Genomic DNA, 25,988 nt, shown 5'->3' with positions numbered 1-25,988 from the left:
TTAATTTTATTTTTCGTTTGTTTCAAATCTGTGAGTAATTAATGCTTCAACGTTTTAGTTATTCAAGTGCCATAAAAATCCAAATTCGCTTCTTAAATTAAAGAGAAAAAAAGATGTTTTTAATTTTTATTAGCAAACATGTATATGTTCCATTTTCGTAGTGCAGTACGCTTCAAAGTAATTGTTGTCGTTTGTTTGCCATTGTTTGAATGAGTTCACATCACGTGACATCCGCAGTGCCAACCTGATTACTGCATATATTAGTAACTGATCTGTATTTAAACGCACACTTCTGCAAAACCACCTGCTGAAGTGGCTCAAATTTCTTGAGTATAGCCAAGGAACATAGAGGGGAAGGTCGAGTGTAAATTGCATGTGAAATGATGCATAAGGGTGAGCTTGAGGGCCACACATTAAATGCAATGGAAATATATTATGGTGAGGAGAAATATTGACGACAGACAAGCCTTTACGAGGAATAAAAAAATAGAGAAAAAATTCGCTTGAATAATTTTCAACTGACATTCAGTTTGTAGAGCAAAGCAGTGATTCGAACTTGAAAAACAACCTTTCAAATTGAAAGTTGAAAAAAGTTTAGATCTTTAAAGAAGAAAACCAATTTATGAAATTCTTTCTTTAGAATGTAAATATGAAGAGAGGAGGACATTTTTATTAGAGTAGAAGAGAGCAAGTAAAAAAGATGCCTGATATTGTGAATGCCGTTCAAATAGTGATTCAAAAATTCAATTTTCTTCTAGTTTCGGAACGGTAGGAATAAGGTCCGAAAGCCTCCCAGCACTGTTTCACAAATTCGGGTCTGCAAACAAATCCATAAATCTTCCTAAGAAGTCAACGGTTTCATGTGCGGGATTTTGGTACTTCTGAAGAACTGTTTTCAAACAAACTTTATTTTTCTATTTTTTCCGTTTAAATTTATTGAGAACTTTACACGCCAAGTTGTTACAAGTACGTTGAAACCATCTCAATTCCTGCATAAAGATCACCGTGAATGACAGAGGATATATAACACACACGATATGTATAACAATTAGTTTCACTGTCCAGTTATAACAGAATTTGTTTCGGAATATTTTCGTTGTGTTTCCTTTCATTACTGTTTTTTTAAAGTGTTTTAATCAAGCTGAAGTTATTTTAATCTAAAGATTAACCGAAATGTTATTCTTATGTGAAAGTCGAAATTTCGGTCAACTTTACTTTTAAATTTTTTATAGTTTTTCTACCATTTCGAATCACGAGCTGTAACTATATAGAAAATTAGACGAACTATTTTTATCTGTCCTGCTCAGTGGTTCATCTTTGAAAGGACTTTTGAAACTTCGAATTTTTCATGCAGAAGAATTGAGTAATGGTAAGAATTTAATCCCTCCCCTCCATTCTGGCTTTCATGTTCTTAACATTCAGCCTGCTTCTGATTTATCTGGTTGCAACAGCAAGGAGACTCCATTCATATTAGATTAATTTATAAATAAATAAATACTGCAATAGTAAATTTTATTTGAGAAATACTGCTTGGCAGAATTCAATCATTATTACTAAATACACACTAGATTCATAGATCATATACAATGCAATGCCGCTATCAAATGTTCTCAGATCTGTGGCGTGTGACCTTGAAGATCAGCGAAGCATCTTCTTATGTGGTTTAATATCAGGGATAATTCAGTCCCAACTTTTTAATACCTCACCCGAACCGCTGTTCGTTGCGATTGACGACATCTCACGATCAAAGCTCCAACATTCCCCTTAAAATTTTTGATATTGGCCATCAAAGTGCACCAATGTAAATAATGTCACTGCACTTCTTATGAATCGAGGATTACCGATGTTCTCTCAAAACTGCAGATTGTTTCAATATCCGTTTTAGCCTGACAAGACAAAATTCAAAACTGTGGATGGTTGGGTTCTTCCAGGTTTTATAGGGTGAATGATATGAATTAACTGAAAGAATCAATCCGTATACTCAGGCGTAGCAACGGTTATTACGTTGTCAAAATCTAATGCTCTAGTAGCCTTGGAACAATGGACTGTTTGATTTTTTTTCTGCAGCTGGAAGAACCATCCCGAAGATGGCCATACTATACGCACAATCCCAATGCCAGCGCATGGAGGGTGGAAGAAACATTACCTAACCTAATTTTTGACCATTTGTGGAAGCATCATTAGCATTAAGGAATTCAATTTCGTCAGAAATATCCGATGATGTATGTTGTTCCATACATTAGTTGCTGATCTGGTGGCGTTCCGAACCATTTATGCAAATCCCAAGGTATAAGTAATTTTCTTAAGGTGAGAGTACTATATAACTTTATGTAACAACATTTAAGCAAACAAGGATTCCAAATGTACAGTATGACTCGGGATACAATAAGGGCATTCCATTTTATCTGTTATTGGGCAGTTTAAACATTCGTGGAGGAGGATCATTATGGCATACTTGGGAAATTTAAAAAAATTAATATCTTTTAAATAATCCAAACTGCGAAAATGAATTTGTACTAACGTGGGCATGATGTTACCCAAATATCAAAAGAAAAAACATTATTACACAAAACTATGGGGAAAGGAATGATTTTGCGGTTTTTGTCCGCCTGTTTTCGTAACAATTTCACGTTGTTCTTTTTTCAGATGCATGCACGCTCGGCAGGGCATCAGGGAGACAGGTTTAGATCTGCTGAAGTTTGAGTGTCTCAACAATTGATGCTTACTTTATCTGCAGTTCACTTGTGCACCAAGCTAGAAAGAAAAACAGTTGTTAAACTCTCGGGAACTAAACTTTCCGACGCCGAAAGTCCAAGGGAAAAAAAAATAAAAATCAACGCGTGGACCTTTATTCGAGTTTTTTATGCAAAGCTTGAAATGGAGCCGCCAGGAAATACCTCCATTAAAAATGGCGTAGCCATCTTGTATGGCGTGTTGTATAAAGTAATCCGCTCCCAAACAAAAGTATTGTTTGGAGTGGTTTTAAAGCGACGCTGATGTGCAACTTCAGTGACGCTCCTAGAACGAATGGGAAACAAGATAAAATAAGGGTGGTCTCACCATAATCCCGGCAGGAAAGGGCAACTTTGGCTGGGTTCGTCGCATCTTTGACCAGCCACCGAAATGGATGATAACAAGTAAAATATACATGAGCTTATAATTAAGATGAAAAGCCAAACGGCTATATTTTCTGGCGAAGTTAATTAAATTAAGGGGATAAAATTTTTTCTCCAGATTTTTATCCCCTTAATTTATACATGAGCTTACTAACGGATTTTAAAGGTGATAGAGGATTATCTGTTTTTGGCTTGACTAATGGTTACTCCCCCCCCCATTTTTTTTTGAGGCAATGCCGGAAGTCTTCTTGTCCCCCATCTATCTCCTCATTTGTTTCCAGCCATAGCCACGTTAGCCGGTCTTTGGCATGGACAGTAATGTTTTTTCCCCCAGTTTATCCTGGGGTTTTTCATCCCGCGAACAAAGCAGGCAAACTGGCCTTGAGAACTCAACACTACAGGACATAGGATACACCGGGGCGTAGGGCTGACCACCTTATCCTGTGAACGGTTTGAGATCCGATGATTAATAAACCCTCGACACCGCAAAATAAAAGAGGGTAAAAGGAAGGTGAGATGAGAGATATATATGTAGGATATATATCTCATCTCGTATGCATTCAACATCCCGTGTTGAGTGTATTTATGTACTATCTTACATATAAGTGACCTACTCTCCATCACACTACAAATTCTATCCATAGCTTTACCGACGATAGCACCCTTCATTCTTCCTACTCCTTTGACAAACATGTAGTTCCGAGACATGCCTTTCATCTAGGTCATCTGCAATAAGTGCCTTAAACATTGACCTCCATACCATCCTTTGTGGGACAAGGATAACCTGGTTATCTTTAATGCTGCCAAAACATAGTCTTGCCTTTTCTCTCACAATAGGGATCTCGGTTCACCTTCGCTCATCCTTAGTGATACACACATCACCAGACAGAATGAAATATCCTCATTGTACTGACTTTTAGCTCTAACCACTCTTGGCCCAAACACATTACATCAAAAACTTCCCCAGCTTCTGAAAAACTAAGCGTTCTTTTCCGCTGAGGAAGTTATTTTACACCCACCCATCTACTAACCTTATACAAATTCCAAATCAGCTCATCCGTAGAAACACTGTTCACACTTCTGGAGTGGTGCCCTTAAAACCTCTTTAAAAATTATTGGTGCCCAGAGGAGACAATTCGGCTCATAGATGATCCTTCCCTTTCCCTCGCAGTCAGTTGCAAACATCATTCCAACTTAGTTATGCTTCTTAAAACAAGATGGGCAGCTGTTCAACATGCGCGTCTGGACTAAAACTGCAAACTTAACCAACATTCTTCCCTCTTCGTCATTTATTATGTCGATCCATGTCCTCTGGAACAGCCTTCCCTATGATGCTTTCCAGTAGTTTCAACCTACAGCTCTTTTATATATATATAAGTCGTCTGCGTCAGGTATTGGGTTATCATGCATTTTTCTGTTCGGACAAATCGTGAAGATTCAAACAGATTTCAAATTCTGAAATCTAATTCAAGTTGAATACAAGTAAACTATGGATCCGTTTTAAATTCTTTAGCCCAGCGGGAAATCTTTTTCGTTGACTTACCCGCCTTCTGATTTATTTAATACATCAAGAAAACAAGTTTAATAAAATATTTTATTCTATATCGTCATAATTGATTTTAAGAAAATAAATCCATTTATTCCGAATAATGTACTGGTTTATATTCTGTTGTTTTTTTAACACAACTGAATTATTAAAATGCATGTAGTACGTCTGGAAGGTTATGTTGAAAAGTCTTAAGACTAGCAGTATTCGATCTTAAAGTTCATCCTAAGAATGATTCCCGTAGGTAATTCGGCTTTTGTCAATTGTAGAATGTTTTGGATAAGAATGCGGACAAATGTCATGAACTCCCACATGCATTATTCATAGAGTTCTGCTGGCAGGGAGCAGCGTGCACCGACAGGCACTTTTTCTAACTTGTTTACTCAAAGAAATAAGAAAGAAATCGAATTTCCGCTTTCTGTTTGTGAACTAAGAAAACAGATTTCGAAAAACATGGGGGGAACCAACACCGAGGTTCATGAATATTAAATGAACTGCCGTATAGTACGCAGGCGAAGGAAATTAGAAATGATCAGGAATGACAATTAAAAAAAAAATAATGAATTGACTTTGCCTCCTTCCCACTAACGAAAATCCGATAATACGTCTTTGTCCTTCTCGACCGTGCACTGAATAAACTTCAGCGTCTGTGAATATGCCGATGGATGTGGACCAATTCATTTTTGTGTTTGGAGAGATGTTGTGAACTGAAATCGCCAAATATATCAGATAGCCGTATTTACATCGTCTCGAATTGTGTTTCTTTGACTTTCTGCATAGTATGGGACATTTAATTTTATGGGGAAAGGGCTTAAAGTTTGTTATGGCGGTTTAGGGACTCCGTAGCGTAGTATGAGAATGGTGAAATATTGGAAAGACGGATTCGAAGAGAAAATAGTAACTCTTATAATACCTTCTCAGTTAAAGTTGGTTTAGCTAATCGGATTCTCAGTTGTGTTTCTTCTAGAAACTTGGGTTTTATCATATATATAAAAAAAATAATCATACCCTTTGCAGTAAGGGACAAGGCAGCATAAGGAAAAATTGCACAACTATTTTAAATAGCCCGGATTTACCTCTTCTCGTTTTGTGTCTCTTTGTTTTACAGCATAGTATCTGAGACAGCAGATGTTGTGGAAACAGGTTTAATGAAATGCATAACCACATAAGTAATTTTTTTATTAGTGACTTCCTCCGCCCCTGAAAAGAGAAAAAAAAAACTAATAACACAACAGTGCTGTGTGTAGGCAAATACTTAAAGAGAAAGAAGAAATAAGTTTCTTGGAACTGTGTTCTGTTCACTGGGAAAATGCTATGTGGATGACTGTTAAATAAAACAGAAGCAGATAGAATAAAGGAAGGAGGCGTGGAAGTTGATATTTTTGGAATTGAACAGCGTATGAGTGTTGAAATGCAGCTGTTCAAGTTCATACATGATTAGAGAGAAGCAGAGGAATGCAAGAGCGGATTTCAGGAGACTAACGCACAGGAAAATTTCTTTTACAGATATTTTACAGATATGAGAAAGTGAGTGGAGGAAGTTCTTTGAGAGACTGATCACCCCTCAGGAACATTGCCCTCTTCTGCATACAGTCAAGAATTATTCTGCAGGATTTGGATGTCCCACAAAAAATGTCAGGAAAAATATTCTATGGCAGATCAGATTTGCAATATAAATATGTATACATATGCTGCTCGGAAAAAAATCAGCGGACATATTAGTGTGAAGAATTAATAACCATGGCCTCGACCTTAATAAAGATGCAGGACCTTTGATCGTTCCGATTAGTGCAGCAATCCTAAGGAGCATACTTTCTCCAAGCGTACAATTCCGATCATTGGGAATTTTTGAGCATTCTTCCTGTAAGCATATGAGTCGTAAACTTCGTTTGAGCAGAAGATAAATAGAGTTTTGAACCAAACCGTATAGAGTATTTCGGAGGCTGAGGATGCGATGTTTTTTATACCGGACTAAGAAAGATGTGCAAGTCAACTGAAGAGAAAAATTTATTTTAACTGCAATTCGGAATTTTATGAAAAGATGAGATTGAGCAAAATAGGGATCTTTCATCCGAGTGATAAGAATTATTACTCAGAAGAAAGATCCTGCATCACTCAATGCTGTTTTGAATAGCGTTGAAATTAAACTCCATTACACTCAAAGTACCTGCAAATGGTGATATCATTGTTTATTCTTTGGTTACGGAAGATCTTGCTTAGATCATGAGTACAACAAGGTTTGTGGAATGAAGAAGCGAAATGGCGAATGCTAATCAGCAGAACTAGGAATAAGACTGTAACTTGTACATATTTGGTCTGATGTATTACAATAAATAACTTTTATTATTAAAAGACCATATTATTAAATTACGCACAGGCAATGATTTAAATAGAAATCAGGGCATCGTTCTTAAAGACATATGGAAAAATCTCATCATCTCTCTCAGTTCAACAGAATTACAATATGCAAACAACTATGAAACACGTGGTCATGTACCGGTATCTGACTGAAGCTTTCGAACACATGCACGCCTTCCAACAGAATAATCAAATGTAACGGCCTAACAGTTACTAAAGTGTATGTTTTTTGAAATGTAACTCAATGCATTTGTTTTCACACCAGTTCAGCCTTGAAAATGCTAGACAGTGGCTAGTGAAACTTGTTGGCTCTTTGTATATATTTTATCATTTATCTTCTGGTCTTTTAATAATAAAAGTTATTTATGTAATACATCAGACCAAATATGTACAAGTTAAGTTCACAAATGAAACATAAAGTTCGGTGCTTTGAGAAGAACAAATGCAAAAAAGCTAAGTTACTAAACCACCTTATTTTTCTGAAGAGATGTGGAGATTTCGCTATCATCCCGAAGTTCTTAGTAGTAAAAGGGCATATCCAATCTACAGCAGCAAAAAGAATATATCGCAACACTTCGTTAGCGCTATTAAGAGAAAGGATACAACATACCAGGTATGAGCTTAACATTATTGAAGCGAAGTGTAGAGATCAATTTGATGACATATTGAACAGTTTAGACTACACGACATGGAATGATATAGACCAAGTATTACATTGTAGCTACGAAAAAACTTTCACAACGAGTAAAATTAGACAAATTAAAAAATTCGAATTTCTATATAAGAAAAAATTCCAGTCGCATCACAGTCTGCCTAACAACAAAGTGATTTTTAACTTTTCAGATCACAAGCTTTCTAATCACGAATCAGAAATCCTAAAAAAGGGTTTCAACTTTGCCATCTCCCCTAATTTTATCCCTAAAATGGATTTCATATGTGGGATAGAAAAAAGTCTTTATCCTCTTCCGGAGGCTACAGCAAATGCGATGAGGTTCAAGAGTACGATTATTCTTGCTTCAGCAAAACCACCAATACCTAATATCATTCCTTATGATAAGAAAGCTCTCCGCAACTTACGTAACAACAAAGACATTATAATAACAAAAGCCGGTAAAGGAAATTCAACGGTCATTCTCAACTCGAAAGATTACGTCGACAAGATTAATTTGTTACTAGCAGACATTTCCACTTACCAAGTCTTAGATAAAAATCCCATCATGAGTAATCATCTGGAGACTAACGCTCTTATCCGCAATATGACCGGCTGGTCGGATGAACTTAAAAAACAACTTAAATCATTACATCCTATCACTCCACGCCTTTATGGAGCTCCCAAGATTCATAAAGAAAACGTTCCTCTTCGTCCAATAGTTGATGGAAGATCATCACCTACATACCTACTAGCAAAGCATCTGGCAAAATTAATGAAAGGAACAATTAGACACACAGAGACCTACATTAAAAACTCTCAACATTTTGTAGAAAAAATCAAGAGTATTAAAATATCAGAAACGGACATTATGGCTAGTCTGGATGTAGTGTCCTTATTCAGTAATGTACCGATCGTAGAGGTAGTTAACATTCTGCAAGATCTTTTCCCTCAAGACATCACACAACTGTTTCATCATTGCCTGAATTCAAATTTCTTCAAATTCAACAACACTGTATACAAACAATTGGAAGGACTAGCCATGGGTAGCCCTCTGTCACCACCATGCGCAGACCTTTTTATGGAAAAACTTGAAAAGGATATTCTTTCCACCATTGTACCAAAACCATCAGTTTGGTGGAGATATGTCGATGACGTGTTCATCATCTGGAAAGACACCATGAAAAACCTCGTATTTCTGAACAAAATCAACTCACTACACAATAAGATCAAATTCACTATAGAACTAGAGAAGAACAAACAACTTCCTTTTCTTGACATCCTAGTGAAGAAAGAAGATGACAATTTCCAACTGTCCATTTACAGGAAACCCACAGATACTGGTAGATATCTACATTATTCGTCCAACCATTATAGATCACAAAAACACAGCATCATTCACATGCTCCGTAATAGAGCCTTAAGGTCGATTTCAAAAGAAACAGAGGTACAAAGAGAACTGTCACTAATATCTAACACTCTATCACTTAATGGATACCCTTCTAACATTTTAAACAAATGGCTATTTAAAGATAACCACCAAAAACTTGTTACAGTACCCCAATGTGTCCACAGCTGTCATTCCATATATTAATTCAGTTTCCACAAAACTGGCAAGAATGTTAAAAGCTCACAACATCAGAGTGGTTTTTAAACCAACTACCATGATCAGACAAATCTTAGGATCACCTAAAGATGAGGTACCTTTCTTCAAATGTCCTGGAGTATATGAAATTCCATGCACGTGTGGCCTTTCTTACATTGGTCAGACTTCGAGAAGTTTTGAAATAAGACAGAAGGAACATGTGGGAGATGTCAATCATAATAGAATCATCACATCTGGTTTAGCACATCATTTCTCAACATCAAATCACGTTATAGATTGGAAAAACAGTTCTATGCCTTACATCGAGAATAACTACAAATACAGAACTTTAAAAGAAGCAGCTGTGGTATTACGCACAGGCAATAATTTAAATGGAAATCAGGGCATTGTTCTTAAAGACATATGGAAAAATCTCATCATCTCTCTCAGTTCAACAGAATTACAATATGCAAAAAACTACACAACACGTGGTCATGTACCGGATTCTGACTGAAGCATTCGAACACATGCACGCCATCAAACACGAGTGATCAAATGTAACGGCCTAACAGTTACTAAGGTGTGTGTTTTAAATGTAACTTAATGCATTTGTTTTCACACCAGTTCAGCCTTGAAAATGCTAGACAGTGGCTAGTGAAACTTGTTGGCTCTTTGTATATATATTTTATCATTTATCTTCTGGTCTTTTAATAATAAAAGTTATTTATTATAATAAGACTGTAAGTTAGCGAAGGTCATTGATGTATAGGAGGAAGATTGTGAGTGAGAGTATAGAACCCTCCACTTCTCCAGCAATTATAAATATAAAGAAATATGGTGAGAGGAAGCTAACCATAATACACAGCAAACGATCAAATCAGAATCTGCCAATCCAATCACAAAGGACAAGAGAGAGACCATGATAGGATAGCTGGTTGAGAAAGCCTCCAAGCCAAACACCATAATCAGATGAAATATCACGAAGGATCACGTGAGTTTCCCCAAATCTTTCCCTGACATATGTGCAAACGTTTAGAGTAAGGTTAACGAAGAGATCCATTGTAGAACGAGAATCTCAGAATCCTTATTAGTGATCGCGAAATGATGAGTCACCGGGTATCGAACAAGTTGCTGTGGATGACCTTTTCCATCACTATTGAGAGTATTCAGGTGAGGGCAATGGAAACAGAGTTTGATGTTTCACTTCCATTATCTCGTTAATTAGGGACAAGTTGTTAAGGGCTTGCTTCCATACTGCTGATTAGATTTCGATGAGAATGGTAGCTTATATATGGGATGCAGGATGGCTATTAATTGGGGAATCCACATTTTTAACAAAATTGGAGGGACGCTCCCTGTAACTGGAAACTTACTAGTATCAGGGCCATTAAGCATTTCTTATGACATGAATTACAGCATACCTACTCTGACCTTTCTGACGAAAGATCAGAGTAGGTAGAGGAAAACCTTGCTTAACGCGATTAAATAATCCATCAATTAATGCGCGCTAACTGAAATCGCGTTAACCGAATACATTAAACAACAGGAATAATTATAATTCATCCATTCTTCTTCTCCCATAGTCCTAAATGAACCGTTGGGTCATTCATGGCTGGTAGGTGATACTCTTTGCTAGCCTCCTCCTAGTCTCGGTCTCTTGTTCTTGATGTCAGTTGAAAAAGGGAGGAATTTGTCCAATTTTTGATGTTATCAGTCCATTTTAATCGAGGTCGGCCCCTAACCCTTGATCCCGGAACGATTCCTTCTAGGGTTTGCTTTGTAATGCCATTAGCCCTTTCCATATGTCCGAACCATTTCATCTGTCTTCTTCTGATGACTGTCAGAATATTTTCCCTTTTTCTCCCATCTATCGAGTCAATCAGATCTTGGACATTTTCATTGGTTTCGTGAGCGGTATAGGGAATTCTCGAACGTCTTCTGTAAGTTTTCATTTCGAAAGACAGGAGTCTCCTCTCATCGTCCTTCAATAAAGTCCAGGCCTCACAACCATACAAAAGGACAGAATTCACCACGATGTCAATTAGTCTTAGTCTGGTTGTGATTGCTATTCTGTTATCTCCCCACAATGGTTTTAACTTCTGTAGGGACACGGCTGCCTTAGCAATTCGATATTTAATGTCGGTTTTTGAACGACCATATTGACTGAACGTGCTTCCTAGATAAGTGAACTTCTTTACATTCTCAATTTGCTTATTGCCAATTTGTATCTTTAAGAATTCAATGTCTGATTTTGAGGTTATCATTGTTTTTGTTTTTTGTAAGTTTATGTATAATCCATATTTTTTTAATGTTCCGAAAACGCGGCTGGTTATCTCTTGTAATTCTTCTTCACTTTCTGCCAGAAGATCGATATCGTCAACGAAACGTAAGTTATTTATTCTTAGTCCGCCAACTACTATTCCAGTGTCATATTCACAAAGAGCTTCATCTATGACATATTCCGGAAAACAATTAAAAAGAGGGGACAAGATGCATCCCTGTCTTACCCTCCGTTCTGCCCGGAACGGTTCACTGCTGTAATTTTTAATTTCAATTCTCATATCAGATGAGGAATAAAGAGATTTAATAATCCTAATGATTTTGTTAGTTGTAATTTTGTTAGTCGTAACATCTCAATACCATAATGTTCTAAAATTTTCCATAATGTCTCGTGCCATATTGAGTCAAAAGCTTTTTGAAGGTCTAAGAAGTTGTGACAGATTATTTTGTTATGTTCTATGTATTTTTCGCCTAGTATGTGTATTGTAAAAATATGGTCGATTGTACTTCTGGACTTCCGGAAACCTGCTTGTTCATCTGATAGTCTGCTTTCTATTTTCTTTTCGATTCTTGAGAATAGTATTTTTAACAGGATTTTGCTTGGATGACTAATAAGGCTTATTGTTCTATAGTTGCTACATTTATTGCTGTTTCCATTTTTAAGGAGAGGTACAAGTACAGAAGTCCACCAATCAGAAGGCCAAGTCTCTATGTTCCATACGTCCTGGAATAAATTTAGCAAGGTGTCTATGATGATATCACCTCCTTCGCATATCAGTTTCACTGTGACACCATCACTTCCCGGTGATTTTCCAATTTTTGAGGAGCTAACTGCTGCAATAACTTCTTTTAATATCGGGTAATCTCCTTCCTCCGAACCTCCTGGAAACATTCAGTCCAAAATATCATCGGTCAGTTGAGGGTCCTTTTGAAAAAGCTTGGTTGCGTAACATTTCCATCTATCAATTATTTTCTGGTTATCCGTGATAGCAGTTCCATCTTCATCTTCTATACTCCAATTAATTGCGGTAAAAGGTTTGGTCCATTAGTTAGCATAAATTTGAAAAAAAAAATATTTGGTGATTTTTATATTAGAGGATATTGTTGTTCAATTTGCGATAGCTTTACAAGATTTCGGCGGACTTCGAAGCTTCGTTTCATATCAGGATCAGCAGCAAAAAGATTTTCGTAGCATGTGATTGAAAACTACTTCAAGTCCTTTTGCAGTTAACTTCTTAGTCGTAACATTCACTTCTTGTTCGCACTCCTTATATTCTTCTTCATATGTACGCTGTTCTTCTAGTTGAAGGAGATCATTCTCGCTTAACTGTTATGAATGGGAATCGAGCAAGTTTCTCACATCTTCATTATCCAGTTCATTAAATCCAAGTTCTTCATCAATTGTGCTGATTGCTTCAATAATGTTAGATCTTGGATATTAAAGGCGCCTTCTGCATTGCCTCCTAATAAAAGCGTAAGACGATCTTTAGATATTAGTATTCTCGTTGAGATGCTTCCGATTTACTAGGAAAGATTTTGTTGGTATATGTTTTCATAAGAAACCTGTTTCGTCGACGTTCAATATTTCATGATTGTCATAACCAGTCTCCTGAATTGACCTTTGCAATTCTTCAGGAAACTTTTCCGCGGAATCTTTATTAGCACTAGCAGATTTTTCAGTTATTTTTACTTTATGCAGTCCAGTTTGATTTTTAAACGGTCAAACCATCCTAAACTCGCACATGCTTAAAGAAGCAGTAGCAACTTGTTCTTTGTAATCTTTACTCTTATTTAATGTAGTCCGAACTGTAGACTCACTGTATCTTAGGTATCGCACAATCATTATATTACTAGCGCCACTTTCATGTTTCTTAATTACTACCAGCTTTTCCTCTAACGTAATTATTTTCCTTCTATTTTTATTACTGCCGCTTTCTTTATCTGTCTTTCTCTTTTCCATATCATATCAGGGATTGAATATGATAAAGCCTTATATGTATCTAAATTAAAGCAAAACAAAGGAAAAGTGATTGAGCAAAAGAACATAGTTTGCAAGTGCACTTGCGATGATAGCTTTGAATGAACTGCCGAGTGGCACCGGCCATCGCCCGCAGCACTGCTGCTGCCTGTTACATTGGGTGATTTGCGGGACAAAAATTTTATTGTAACGTAAAATTTCTCATAACGTAAAAAAATCGCGTTATCTGATCAATCACTCGCTTAAAGCGGGAAATAGTATAATTTCGCTCAAATCATATCATCGCGCTAACTGATTATCGCGCATATCGAATTCGCGTTAAGCGAGATTTTCCTGTATGCTGTAATTCATGGAATAGTGGGAGAATATCTTCCTTCGTCATCTAAAAGGTTAGAAGAAAATGCCGATGTCGAAAGATGTATACTTAGATGTTACCATGAAAATGAAAGGAAGAGGTCGAAATATGGTAGATACTGAAGTTTTGCCTAACAGTCCTACGGAAAAACCAGTAGTCTCGGCTGGATGCAAGATGCAAGCTTATTGCATTTAGACCTTACTAAGTCTGCTTTAGGTCTCATGATTTTTTGTGGACTTACTGTAAACCATCTCTATGTGGAAATTTTTGTTTTGAAATGGGTTGGCATATTCGTCAAAAAACTAGGAATTGGATAGGTAACCAGACAAAAAAAAATTATATATATATATATATATATATATATATATATATATATATATCTCAAACGTCATTCCAGTGGCAGTGTTGTATTACAATAGGATAAGATTCGTTGAGCGATGGACGATTTATAATAGAAGGAACCTTTCGACAGGAATATGGTCATAGTTACCAAGAGGAGAGCAAACAGTGTATATGGAGAGAGTTAATTAAGTAAAGGTTAATGATGTTGGGAGAATGATGCGGACATTCTAGTATTCGAATTGTTTTAATATCACCGAAGAGATTAAATTTCATTATATTAATAGAATTTAGGTTATATTAATAGAGTTTAGTTCTATACAATGTCCTTTTCTGTTCATATATAAAACGGTTACAAGGATTGATACCCTTCTTGAAGTGGTAACAATGTGGGATATTTGGTCTTCCTCCTTTTCCCAAGCGTAAAAGCATCGTGATAGAGTAACAGTCTGAAAACGAAGTTATAAAACTGAGTACGACCCATAAGCCGCAAAATGTTCCCAGACTTTGAGAGAGACAAATTGAAGAATCGCCTGGAGTATTAGTGGAAAATTAGTTTACTGTGGAGTAAGTTGAATTGTTCTTCCTATGTGGGACATAGGAAAAAGAATTCAACACGTTTTCGTTTGTTGAAAGATGTAGGCCGTTAAGATCATGTTTAGGAATTACGGTAGTTGCCGGTCTGAGCCCGCAATTGATCAGCAAGGAGAAACAAATCAAGTCCGCTTCAAATATGGCGCCAGTGCACTTATCCTTCGTTTGGAATACTGAAATTCTAATACAATATCAGAGATTAACTTAATTCTCCATTCTTTATAATTGCTTAATGAAAATTGCAGTAAGGGGAAAAAGTCTTAAATTTTTCCCAAGACCATAACATAATGAACGCAGTGACCCTGTTAGAAGCAATCTATTTCTTTACATCTAAGGTTAGAGACGAGTACAATTTAATTTTCGAAAACAGCTTTATTCGCACGCGATTCCAAAAAAAAAAAAAAAATATTTTTTACCTTCAGCATTATCACGGAGAAATTCCCTAATGTAAAATCGAATGATGTATTGATTAAAATGCATTTATCTTTACGCTTCTTCCCGGAGACTGGTAATGAAGTCAGGCTCTCAGATCCCAAGATCCCATATACCCTTCCAGACAACATTGAAATTGATAAATGAGTTCTAGAAAGCCCTTTGGATTCCGCAGTATTATGATGATAGAAATTTAAGTCATACTTTAAAACTATCAAAACGTGGAGGAGTTTAATCGTTTCTCTAGTCAGCTTCTGTAGACTACAATTACACCCTGGTGATTAACTTTCATTAGACTTTTATTACCCTGTTTTTTTTTTGTTTTGTTTTTTTTCAGAATTTTTTTAAACTTAGTACGCCACAGCTTATTTTAGCTGTAGCAATAGACAGATGAGGAAGCAGAGAAAGGAAGAGAGAGAGAGAGAGAGAGAGAGAAAAAAAAAACTAATCATTGTAAGCTGGTCGATAACAGGAAGCAATAAAGGCAGACGAGTACCTTTCATGTCAATTTAGTGGACGTTGGGGATTATCCAGAGATAAGTGTTCATATTTTAAAACAAAAATCATTATAAGGAGGATATTAAACTGCTGTTTTCGTCTCCTTTTTTTATTATACAGGTTATTTTTGTTCCACCATGCTAATATAATTGGGATCAGTTAGAGAACATCTGGGAAACTATGCATATCACGGAAACAGAAGTAAACATGTAATTTGAGTTTGTTCCTTGAGTTTTAAGAGTGACAGGACAGGAAAATAAACGAACGTAATATAAATTCTATGGAGCCTAAACGAAGGATTGTTTCATGATATATTCTGTAAAAATCTCTTTGCACATTTTCTAGGCAGCTTCATATGATCATAAACCTGCACTTCCCTAGCTTAACAAATGATATGACATATGCTTTTTTTTTAGTAAAAATAGAATGGATGTATGCTGCAAAAATATGTTTTAAAGAAGAATTTACATTTTTATTATATAAAAATTACAGTATTGAAAATGAACTACACAATGAATCAATCACAAACAAGTGAATAATTAAGACATTTATTAAGACTTACAGAGAATATGACTCTGAAGAGAATATAATCTGACTCAACCTCACTTGCTTAGTGGTTCACAATTTTGTTACCCACATAAATAAAATAATTTAAATGGTATTTCATACCAGAGGATAGTAAAACGAATTTCTAGTTTGCCCACAGATCTTTTACATGTTTGCACATAAAAATTGTATATTTGCGCGAATCATCCATTTGTAATATTTTAAGTAGCAGAATAGTTTTCATATGTAAATACGATCAAAACATTTATTACTACTAACAAAATCCCAAGAAAATAACGCAATTAATTTTTGGTGTTAAGTTAATATGTTGAACCCTGTTATGCTGAGTTGGCAGCAAACTATTATCATCGTGATAATTGATGATAATATTTAGCACACCGTTAAGCATTCTCATTTGAAAATAGCGTAAGAGACAGCGTCAACGACTATGAAATAAGCCATTACCGTTTTCTGTGTTAATTTTCTGTGCCCTTAAAGAAGTTAAACTTCTGCGTTGCTAATGCCCTTACGTAAGCATCGGAACTCACATTAAAATAATAAAAGCTTAATTTAACCTTCTTCGAATGCTATAAAATATCAGTCATTTGTTAACTTAGTTATATATTCCTCAATATTTATTATATCGAACGTATTGGAATCATTATTCTCTTCGGTTCATCATGTTAATAATATTTGAATGCAATGAAGATTAATATTTGTCATTACAAACAGATTAAGAAAAACCTATATCCGATGGCCTCCGATGCGCTGGTGAATTTTTACGGGAGGAGGAGGAAGAAGCGGAAGAGAAATGTGGATATGATATGTAGAAACAAAGAAAAATAGAGGAAAAAGAGAACTTGATATTAAGAAATAATTTGGAACAACTCTACACTTTGAAAGAATTCTGTTGCATTCTGCGATGAGAAGGAAATGCATATTGATAAAATACTTTGCTTGGAAAGAAGTTAGCGGACACCCCCATGGGCAAGGTGTATCGTGAAATGTAACGATTCACGTGTTTGTAGCCGGTATAAATGTCAGGAATGTAATGCTCTGAAGACATTTCAGCTGTGTGCGGGTGAGATTTCGAGAAGCGAACTGTCTGAGTTTGAAAGAGGTGTTGTGATAGCAAATTGTAGAACAATTGGACTGTCTCCGGTCAACAGTCAAAGATACCATACCGGGATGGGGATGGAAGCGGGTGGAGTCAAGTGCTTCCCGCAGTGGACGACTCAATAAACTCATCGAAGCTAAGAAAGATAATATATAAAAAATCCCATTCGCCTGCCGGCATGTTGAAAGCGGAGTTCCGGGCATCGACTGAAACACGAATCTGCACAGAAACACAATTGGTAGGACCGCAGTAAGCAAGCCCCACATTACCCGAACCAGCCTACAGCATCGTCTTCAATGGTTAAAAGAGCGTGTACAGCGGAACATTGAGGCGTGGAAAAGTTCTGTTATGGAGAGTAACTAATCACTCAACACCCTCTACCGAGCAGACGAACGCGTTTGGCGGACACCCGTGATGTCTCTTAGCACACTGCGTAACGGCAACTATGAAATTCGTAAGTGGCGGTATGATGAAACGATCCTGGTTTAGCCTCGGACCTCTGTTTGTGGTGCCACGAGTACTGAACTCTGAGAGGTATCTGAAAATTATGGACGATGCAGTGCTTCCCACTTTGTCTCTTTTAGCCAGACAATGCAATGTGTCATAAGTCTGTTGCTGCTGAAACTGCATGATTTGTGGGCATAAACGTCACAATATTTGAATGGCCTCCACTGAGCCCTATTGATCTCATTCGACGCTCTAGTGGAATGAGATCAACAAGATCCCTTGATATTGTGAGATCCCACAACATTCCAGGATCTCCTTACATGCCAACAAGAAGAATGGCCTAAAATTCTCATTGATCGCTATCATGCGCTTGTGGAAAGCATGCCCCATAGGATTGCTGCAGTCATCACAGCGAAAGAAGGTCCTACATCTTATGAAGTTGGGGCACATGGCTGTTTGTTCCTCACATTATGGTGGCCGTTAACTTCTTTCTAAGCAGCGTATGTTACTTCACTTTAACATTAACTACACCTCACAGTCAGTAATAGTACTAACTAATTCTGACCTAGATGCTCCTAACTTTGAATACACACCCAGGTTTAGCCAGTATATTAAATCTTAATAATCGAACTTAAATTATTCATGATTTCTTGTGAAATGGAAAGAATTTTAATATGTTTAGATCATAAAACGCAGACAGAATTATTAAGGTGGATAAATGAAACAATAAGTATGTGTGTAAGTAGTACATATATCCGTTAATTAGATTAAAACACTTAAATTTTGCATTAAATTTCAAACCTATAAATAGAACATCTTCCGAATATTTACATGATGTATTTGTCCATCCATTTCAAAAACTGAATCTTACAGTTTCAGGAGAGGGGGGATTCCTTCTCCTGAAATCAGTTGCGCTGCGACTAATGCAATTCTCCTCGTTCAAGTCATATAATTTCATTAATCAATGGTTAGTTTCACATTTATTATACAAAGGGTTTTCTGAAATGTGCGCCATCTTGACGCCAAATGATGAAAATCCATGGTGCGCATGAGCACAAAATTCTTTGGATAAGTGAATAACTATTGATGCTTTGTTTTTCAGTATATTTTCATTTAAAATATTGTCTTGTTTATAAACACTAAACATATAAACAAAAATCACTGTTTTAACAAAAAACAATTCAATTGTTCCAATTCAATTTCAAAAAAAAATAATAATTGTTTTGTGTCCAGAAAATAACTGATTCACTTATTCATTAGCGTTTCATTAGAATAAAATACCTGTGTGTAATACTGAAGAGAGAAGCCTCAGAGGTACGATGTAATAAATTCAATATAATTTGTCTCTGCTAATTAAACTTTCTGTAATTTTCCTCTGGGATATTAATGCTCTCTGTAATAACTGAACCATGAACTATATTCATTCTTTTGGATATTTTAATATACATATGATTTTCAGAAAGCGAAGAATCTTAACGTAACTTATATTTGAAGAATATTTCTTCCCCATAAAAAAATGTTTCATTAATAATGCAGTTATTTACCTCAAGAATGAAATTCAAATAGAATTTCGAAACACGTTAATTACATTAGCTCTGAGAAATATTTTTCTAATTCCAATTTGGAAAAATAAAAATTGCCAAATTAACTTTGAAACCTATAAATAGAACATCTTCCGGATATTTACATGATGTATTTGTCCATCCATTTCAAGAACTGAATCCTACAGTTTCAGGAGAAGGGGGAATTCCTTCTCCTGAAATCAGTTGCGCTGCGACTAATGCAACTCGCCTCGTTCAAGTCATATAACCTTATTAATCAATGGTTATTTTCACATTTATAATCCGAAAGTAACCACACTTTTTTTTAATCTCCGTGTTATTATGTTTTCCTTGATTAGTAAGCTTCTTAATGCTTTTTTTAAAGGTCTGTGAGCTCTCAACAATAACACGTTAACCCGAAGATGACCAAGGAGTGATGCATCAATATTGGAAACGTGGCTGAGTTTCAATGGCAAACAAAAACATCCAAAACATTTTAGAAAGATTTCTACTTTATTGTGAGTTGGCCGTGATTTTTTTAATGTTACAAGAAAAACTTTTCTCCCGAATATTATCGAATGCATGTGTGGCTATCAATAGTGAAGCAGCTCAGACAGACTGTTCTTTAAGCTCCTCAGTACTCGATAGTATCTTTGTTCGTGGGCTTATTTTTTTCGTGACAAGAATAGTAAACAAAATGTCAGTTCTTTGGCTACCGCTGATTTAAGAAAACAAAACAATCCGCCTATTTTTAAAAGAACCGAATGGTTGAGTAGGAAATTGTGCAGCCCAACCATATCAAATATATCTGATTGTAAAGACTTAAAATTACAATATTTTAAAGTGTGTATGGTACAACTGTAAAGGTATTTATTCACTCAATTGGGCGAAATTTTGTTTTCGACAGGTAGAGCTGTTATCAAGAATTTTATAAAAATTTGCTATTCATCACGCTTTCTAATATTTGGCTTTAAACAAAAGATTTTGTGTCAGAACGGCTTCAAAATAAGGGGGTTACAGTTCATAAGTCAAACGTGACTTATGAACTTACAATCTGTTGCTCGTGATGAAAAAGAAAAAAAGATATCATCATTCAATAATGCTATCCAAAAGAGTTTACATGATTGTATAGAATGATTGAATCACATCCAGCCAATCACAAAGCCGACTAATATATTAGTATATATAAGTCGTATCTGTAAAATATGCGTATTTTTACAGATAAGACTGTAAAAATACGCATATTTTTATTACCAAAATGGTCCGACTGAAACCAAAATTCGATGACGTGACATTTTTTAGCAAATATGTGAATACCAACTTTCATTACAACTGTCCAGCCAAAACGAAGTTGTTTTTTATAAGCCCTAAGGGAATATAAACACTTAATGTAATAGTTTTTTTGTTTTTTTTAGCTGAAATTACGGCCGAAGCAACGAAAACTTCGGGGCCAATGTAATGATGCTTTTAACTGCATGTGGTATTCAGCTGCTCTTTTGTAATCTGAGATAAACCTTTCCGCCCTCGTAGAACGGTTTGCTTGCTGACAAGCCGAAAGACAATCTAATATATTATTTTATACATAGAAAAACTACCTGCAATTCGGCGAATTTGTTTTATTTTACAGTTCTTAATTTTTGTCTGGTGCTCTACATTTAACAGAGAGACGGTTTTGAAGAAAAGAGGCAACACTTGGAAGAAAAATTTTAAAGAAAATTTGTTTTAAAATTATAGACCAAATACATTTTTACACTGATGATTAACATATTTTGATATTAGTGGCTCTACTCAGCATGTTGTGAAAGCATTCTCTCACTAGTTTTCTTCTCGTCTGGCTTTTAAGTAACATATCTTCATCTTGCAAACTGTTCTGCATTGTTACACTATATATAAAGAGTGTACATTTTCTAACTTGATTCTAATTTTTATTTGTAACGGGATTTCAACTATGCTCTTTGGGTGTCTGTGATATTAATAGATTGCAAAATACTGATTTTAGATAATAGCAGTGTCGTCATTCTCAATTCTAGTTACCATCTTCCAACAACGATTCTTTTAACTGACATTCTCGGTACTATTCGTGGCTCTCAAAACGGGAAACTACATAGTAGATTGTATGAGCTGTATTTTTTTTTCTACTCATGATTATCTGAAATTTGAAAGGTTATTTTAAAATTCTCAAATTCATAAGCAGAGCACTTTCGCTGCGAGGAAAATTTTAAATGCCAGTCAGCACTAGTGCACAATAAACTGCCTTGGTGACAAATAAAAAGAAAAGGATTTTTTGCTTGCGAAGTTTAGTTTTGAAAAAATACCCAACTAGGCGAACCGTATGATTTATAATAAATAGATTTTCATAAAGATTTCTATGAGAATAAATGCTACACTAGTACTGTAAACGATTAGATTGATGACATGTTCTTTTCAAATGAATTTTGCATCCAAGTCCTAAAGTGGTGTTAAAATAATTAATATGTTGAATTTCTTCGTAACTTGCGTGTAGCACAACTTACTCGTACTTGATATTTGCGTATATGCACTGAAACATAATTTCCAATATGGCTGGCCGAGCAATATTACATCTGCACTCCAGCTGAACATTTCCGGTATGAAGCCCGCCTTGGGCTTGAATGTTTGTAAATGCCTTTCAATAGGAGATTGAATTTCATTGATCGATGCGAGATCACCACCTCACTTATAGGAGACCCGAAATACCTTGGTCTTTAGAGTGATACATTATAGATTTACAACCGTTCTTGGGTAGGAGGCTCATTAAAACACTCACAGGCGTTAACGATGAGACTTCCCCCCGCTTTTTCCACATATACGTGTGAGTGATATGTCCAGTCTTATTAAAAGCTGAGAGAGATTCGAATATGGATATGCCTTTGTAAAGTTTATACCCTCACTTCTTTTTTATCCCAGAAGCAATTGGAATAGTAACAATATCAGTAATTGTGAGCTCTGATAAGTCAAACCATATTCAGTTCAGATATTTTTCTATGAAAAAAAAATATCCCGCTAAATTAGGGAATGTACAGGTACCCTTTGATTAACGCGTTTTTGCATAACGTGGGATTTGATTAACGCGGTATATCAATCCCTTGATATACGCAGCAAGTTTTTATTAACGAGCCTTTAAACCTGCGGAGCTCGCATCTGATCTCACAGATACATGCAAAATGTTTAATATAAATATTCTTACACAATTCAGTGTATAGCTTGGAAGTCATGAGTAGCTCTGCATTCATATGTTACGAGTGATATTCCCTTCTCTGTTTTTTGCTGTCAGTTTGGTTTAACACATGTTATATAAAGGTTTGTGATATTTGACAGTAAATTGTATCTGAGAGATATACGCTACCTCCGATGACAGTATAGTATGGTTTAGCTGTTTTTTTTTTATTCTTTTTCCAATAATTTCTATATTGTAACTGAAAAGAAATAAACCATCATGTATTACTGAAATAGAGAGCCAAAGGCTTATTTATCATACATCTCCTCTAAGAGATGTGCTTTACATTTATGGAAAATACTAAGGAAAGTGATCTGGAGCTTACCCCATCTTTACTACGAGTTGCCCATAAGGTTGTTTATGCTTGCACCCGCCGAAACGTTTAGGTTCTATATATTCGGCACGAAATTCTTGTAATTTCTATATTCGGCTATGAAATAATGTTGGATTCAATATCCACTTAATTTGTACCATCATGTATTATATTTGCAGTGTTTTTTCTTTATGTTTTATTGCTTGTTTGCGGAGGTCTGGAGAGTCATTTTGTTTGTTATGGTAGAATTTATGTCGATGAGAAAAAAAAACTAAAACTGTTCAAACGACTCTTTATAGCTTCTTTAGATAAAAAAAATTGCAGTAAATAATGTACGTACAAGTATTTATTAAACATTTACTTTGCACTCATTTTTTATCTTTCCTAAAAGTGTACCATATAAAACGAATTATTATACAGTAATCGATCATGGACGAATTGTAATTTTTACCATTGATTATTAGATTTGATTAACGCGATTTTGATATACGCGGTAACATCGAGGGATTAATTAACTGCGTTAATCGAGGGATACCTGTATTTAAAAACTAAAAACTTAATCTCCGTTGTGCATCTGGAATAACCAATGTGCCATTTTACAGTTAAAGATGGGTTCGACTCTCGTATGAGACACTTGTAACATCATAAAATTATTTCTAGTGAAGGTGAGTAGCAGTTATAACGTAAAGAAAGGCTTCTGCAAACTTGTTCACTGTCAAACAGACGAGCAAACGAAGAACACATGCAATTACATTCGCCTCCATAGACTTAGCTACTTTATCATAATATTAAACAAACACAATCAACAACAGTGATAATCCTAGATTGAGGCTCTAAGCTTATGACCTTTTATAACTTCATCATGTTTTGGCTTCGATTGGGATTTCGCTATATCGCAGGCCTCACATTCACTACTTCGCATTTCGTTTTAGCACAATTTGCTCTGAAATTATATACAGAACGCGAAGCCACTACGTTCAAAATTTCGCCAATGGCCGTTAAATAGCTACCTTCAATATTTCGTTGAAATGGATTCACTGATACGATCTGTTTAAGTGTTAACGAAGCAAGAGCCACCCAATTAACTGTCCTTCATTTTAGTCCAATTAAAATGATCTCAGGGAACTTTCCAAAGTATAAGTAACAATTAAATTCCGAATATGGTCAAAATCGACGAAATAATGCGACATTTACAGATCTTTTCGAGGAGGAGAAAAAGGTTTTTGTGACCTATCGCTATTTTCAAAGCGCTCAACGTTTTTCACTAAACTGATTTATAGCTTCAGATTACGCAGTCTATATCCTGTTGAATGACACCAGCGAAACGAGAATACATACACGAATTAGAACCGAAGTTAGAGCACATCGAATTCTGGTTCAAATATTCTTACACAGAAAGGAGTGGCCCAGTTGCTGTTCATAGAATTAGCTGAGTCATTTTGTTCTATTAACAAACTTTATTCGCTAATCTGATTATCTGACTGTTGGATACTTTCCGTTATTTTTTTTCTCTAACTATCAGGACCGAAAGAAAATATGGAAATCTTCCAACTTACGAGATTGAAGCTTTCCCTCCTAATGCATTCATTGTATCCTATCCATAGAAACATGGGTATATACTTCCATAGAACTCACCTAATTATCAATTCCTTTTTCAAAGATGAAGCAGAAATATTTCACGGAAATACGCAACAAAAATAACTAGTTCGTAACTTGTCTTTGAAGCGGGTCTGTGAAAGCATTCTCCGTGTTGTTTAGCTCGAAGCAAAGAAAGTGCATTTGTTGTCAGTAGCGGAGGAGCCTTTCTCGATATCTTCGGAGTAGATATCGGAAACTTTTATTCGCGTTCAATGCGTGTCAGAGAAAGGGCTCCTAAATTGAAGCGCCCAAAGCAAAGTTACATCTGTTATTTCATTTATCCAGCACGCACCTTAAACAGAATGTGACAGAACATTTCTGGCTTCTTATTAGAAACACAGATTCTTAACTTCTACAAGGCGTGCAGATTCTTAACTTTTACAGATGCTTTGCGGAAGAAAATAAATTACCTAAACGACACTAATGTCTAATGCGCAATTAGCGTAATTATTTATTAGTGGACGCGTAGGAAAGTTCAGTAGTGAAATTCTTCGTACTCGCTGCCCAACGACACGAAAGATGAGTTGGATGAAACACATTAGAAATGGCGTAGTGTTTTAAGGAAGGGGGAAGCAAAAAAGGGGGAAGTGGTCATGTGGTATTTTAAAGTATAAAAGACCATACGAAAACAAAGCGATATTATGGATGTTTTTTTACTGAAAAATATACCTTTTTCTGCGCGGTTTTAAATAAAACTATCTTTAATCTTTGCATGTTTCGGTTGCTTGTATTCTGTTACTGAATGTAATGAGGACTTGTTTTATCGTAATTTACCTCGGAAAACTTTGTCATTTAATGCTTTGAGCTTTCTCCTCCCCCGTTTTATAATGGAACTCTATGCTCCTGGAGAAGACAGGACGAATGAATCTTTCCCCACTTTTAGATCATTCTTCATCTCATTTTTGAAACTAGAAAGGAAAGGCAACATCAGCTAATTAGCTAATGACATTGTTATTGCAATTATGATTGCAATTATTGCAATTCGTGTTTTTGAATTACATTTTCGATATGCAAAAATCATTGAAGGATTTGTGATGAGGTTATCTAGTTCTTCATTAGGAAAGTACTTTATTTCTTTGAGATAATTTAGAGAAATAGCTACTTCAGGTTACACTGCCTTGTGACGTTTCAGGCACTTATCTAAACTAAAGAAGCATTTTAATACGGTATCAGAATAAGGAATCTTATTCTGAAAGAATGAGGAATCTTAAGGAGATATGCACGTGAACTATGCTAAACTACAATCACTTTCAGGGATTTTACTTCAAGCCGAATGAAAATGTCAGGTAGTTATATTCGTAGGATTTTCAAATCAAAAACTGACATCCATCAAGAAGATAATACACAAACTCCAAGCTATTTTCTAAACGAAAGAGCCAAAAGGCTTTAGTTGGGCAATGCACAATAGAAGACATGAGAGC

Source organism: Typopeltis vanoorti, chromosome 22, assembly GCF_054136105.1.
Source record: "Typopeltis vanoorti isolate ZY-2024b chromosome 22, IOZ_Tvanoo_1.0, whole genome shotgun sequence".
Taxonomy (NCBI): Eukaryota; Metazoa; Arthropoda; class Arachnida; order Uropygi; family Thelyphonidae; genus Typopeltis; species Typopeltis vanoorti.
The sequence above is the reverse complement of the archived record's forward strand: the minus strand, read 5'-3'. Positions refer to the sequence as shown.